The 3,699-nt window shown below is 48.8% G+C and overlaps 1 pseudogene; it reads right to left on the minus strand.

Annotated features, from left to right (window-relative positions):
* Nucleotides 1–1,706: 1,706 nt before the first annotated feature.
* LOC147736412 (proton-coupled zinc antiporter SLC30A2 pseudogene) lies at nt 1,707–3,475 on the minus strand (annotated as a pseudogene).
* Nucleotides 3,476–3,699: the final 224 nt, after the last annotated feature.

Below are 3,699 nucleotides of genomic sequence, written 5' to 3' on the forward strand. Positions count from 1 at the left end.
GCAACAGTAGTAATGTTATATACATGTTGAAATGCCCCTGTGGTAAATGTTACATTGGACACACTGAGAGAAAGATCCGTGTCAGAATTCTGGAGCACAAAAGCAATATCCAGACTCAAAACCTGAAATCCAGTGTGGCAACCCATTTTCAAGAAAATCAGACATAGCGTGGCTCAATTGAAATTCCAAATATTGGAGCAAGTCAAGGTCACTTCGAACAATCAGAATACTCTCCTAAAAAGAGAGAACTTTTGGATCCGTCTCATGTCCACCATGGTGCCCCATGGGCTTAATGACCGCATGGAATTTTTATGCTATCTGTAATATATTGCAATTATGTATCTGTCCTTGTGTTTTCATCACCTTATCTGACATTACATGTTTTTCCTTTTTCTATCTTTCGGTTCACGGTTTTATCTTTTTCGTACATATTCTGTTCCAATATGGCGACATCATGCACTCTCTATTCGTCCTCTGTTTGTTTTCTACAAGGTTTGCTGTCCTTCCTCTATGACTATTACACCCATTCGCCTCTACTTAGTCGACCTGCGACTTTTCCGACTGATCACTCTCTCCGCGGAACTCCGCGTAGTTTGAACAACATCACACGGATGTAAGTACCCGCTCTGGGACTCCGCCAGAACCTTAGAGGTTTAACTGTTGGTGGAACCATTGGCTCCGCTGTTGTTTACTATATCCTGCACTTTCCTATTATCCGGAGTTGCACGCGTGTTTACTCTTTGCATGTAACCTTTGTTTATTTATTTGTTTTCTTTCCGAGTATCTCACTCTACACACGGTGATTGCCCTCAGGTGTTTTACATACCGCATGACTTTTTTTATGTGGATTTATCTATCACGCTTTCGTGTGGGAACTTGATTTTTGGGTTAGGGTCTATGTTGACTGCTCATTGCTCTGAGTCACCTGATTTCGGTTTTTCTGGAATACTATGTTGATTTTGTTTGCTCACCTGCAGATAGACATGTGACTGAATTGTTTTATTTGGAATTTTTGTTGAGGAATCCCCTGACGAAGGGCGTGGCCCGAAATGCATCGGGATGTGTGATTATTTGTTTAAAACTCTTCCAATGATGGAGATATGTTGTTGAATACTCTTCTTTCATTGAATCATGAAACAGCAACTTTAACATCAAAACAATAAATATTGAAAGCTGAAATGAACAGTTTGGTGCTTTTTGCCATTAACCTTTGGCTTACCTATTTTGTTATGGAATAAGACCAGTTGGTCCCCCTTGTTGTGCTCAGAGGCGCTCTCTCTCAATAGAGGGAGCATTGCATTAGTTCCTTTGTATTCCACACTGGCGGGCCAGACAGTGTTTTCCTCTTGCAGCACACTATACCTCTTTACAATCCGTCATCTTTTGCATAACCAGCTGTGCGAGTTCCCTTCCTTAGTTGTTCAGTCAGCACAGGCTCAGAATTGACCAACTTGAGAGGTAGAAGCTTAAATGGGGCATGGCAGGGGAGGTTGGTGACAACTATTGGATGTTATATTGAAGAGAAGGCAGGAGTCAGAAAACTAGCATCAGTGTAATAACAATCTTTTTTGTCAAAAGGCCTCCTGCACCTCTATCTGACTTGTTCCCACTCACAGCTGTGTTGCACAGGTCTATCAAGCAAGCCTCTTTGCTAAGGCGAACAGGGAGTCTTCAGTCAGAGGGGTCTTGACATTCAGAGCAGTCTTTCATATCCTCTGAGTAGTTCTCAATGTGGCTTCTTTGCACAATACCTGGGCATCAGCATCTTCATTGATCGCAATGTGCACCAATGGCACTGGCTGCGTCACAGTTAGTGCCCAGATGTGCTGGCTGTGCAGCGCCTTAAGTCTCGGGATGAGCAGCAGAGATTCATTCACAGCACTGAAGCATACTCTATGCCCTTTGAGTCCCTTCCATTAGTACGAGCAGCACATCCTTCAGTATGGCTAGTATAGTGTGGCCTACAGACCAGGATGGAGAAGACGAGGAACGTACAGATGGGATCCACAATTTTATACTCTAGCTTGAAGTAGATGACATAAGAAGCCACCAGTACCCCAACGCTCTGCACCAGGTCCCCCACAACATGAATGAAGACAGCTCACACCCTGGTGCTCTGCTCCTTCTCGGGGGTGGTCTTCTGCAAATGTTTATGTGATCCTTCCGTAGGGCCATGACTATGAGACCATGCCCGGTCTGATGCAGAATAAAACCCACCATTACGATGTTAACTGCTCATAATGGTGAGGTGATCAGCATAATATTCCCTGCCCACTCTCACCACGTGCTTCCGGTGCCCTCATCCCTGCCCGGCTCCATGCCCATGCTATCGCCCCCTGCAGCCTGTCCCCTGTCTCTGCTCTCTGTTCTCTCCTGCTTTTACTCCATGCTTCCGGTACCCCCTACCTGTCCGGCTCTGTGCCACAGCACCCTGCCTCTGTCCCACTCCCTACTCACTGAATACCCATGACTAAGGTTCCTGCACCCTGCCCTACTCACCACTGTCCTCTATCGCTACACTTCCCCCTGTCCCTTGTTCTGCCCAACATGTCTGCCTTTCTGCCACTGCTCTCTGTCCCAACCCCTACACTCTGTCCTGGCTCCCGGACACACTCTCTGTTACTGCACCTTGCCCATGCTCCCTGCCCCTTCTCTAACCCTACACTGCCCTTATCCTGCCCTTGCTCCTGCCCTGAGCCCTGTTCACCGTGTCTGGCTCTCCCTCACTCTTTCCTTACTCCCCCTCTCGCCCGGTCTACGCCCTCAGTCTGTCAGTGACATCTCGACAATCTTCTAGTCGAACCCTCTGTCTCTCTCCGTCCCCACTGTCTCTCCCCAGCCCCTCTCTCTCCTCCTGCCCCTATTGTCTCCCCCAGGCACCCTCTCTATCCTGCCTCTCACGGTATCTTTGCGGCTCCACTGTCTCTCCCGAGCCCCTCTCTTGTCTGCCCCTTACTGTCTCTCTCCGCCCGACTGTCTTTCCCCAGCCCCTCTCTCTCTTGCTCCTTGCAGTCTCTTTCAGTCCAGCGGCCCTTCTCTCTCTCTCACTCTCTTTCCAGCGCCCCAGTCTCTCCCTGGCATCACTTTCTCCTCCTGCCCCCTCTCTGTCCTGCCCCTCACTGTGTCTCTCCAGTGGCTCCTCTGTCTCTCCCCAGCCTCCCTCTCTCTCTTTCTCCCCATCGTCCATCCCCTCTCTCTCTCTCTTTCTTTCCAGCCCCTGTTTTAACACCTCCCTCAATCTCGTAGTCACAAAACCAGAGATTATCATCTCCACAGCCAAGTAAACCAGGACTCCGGTCACCACCCAGATGGCAAGAACTGAAGAGCAAAGCCCCCAGCCCAGTATCTCAGCTCGGTGCCAGCCAAAATTCATGGTCATGATCTTGGTTGCTGGCCTTGATGACATACATAGTAGCGCAAAGACACTGATCATCATGTTGGCAAAATCAGTCAACAGGTGTGCAGCATCGGTCATAATCGCCAAGACCAAACTCTGTGCCAGATATCCACTGGTTATTGGCCTGGCGCTGGAGGAGTCTCCACTTCTCATCGCCTTGCATGCCTTGCATGCAGCGGTGTTGCCGGTTCGGCGTGTAAACGAGTGCTTGTGCCACCTTAACATTAACTCAGTGCGGGTTTGTGCTCGGAATATGTCCCGAGCGGACTACGGATCTCTAGACCTGATCCTGACCTGCTTTG

Source organism: Lissotriton vulgaris, chromosome 1_2 (assembly GCF_964263255.1).
Source record: "Lissotriton vulgaris chromosome 1_2, aLisVul1.2, whole genome shotgun sequence".
Classification (NCBI taxonomy): domain Eukaryota; kingdom Metazoa; phylum Chordata; class Amphibia; order Caudata; family Salamandridae; genus Lissotriton; species Lissotriton vulgaris.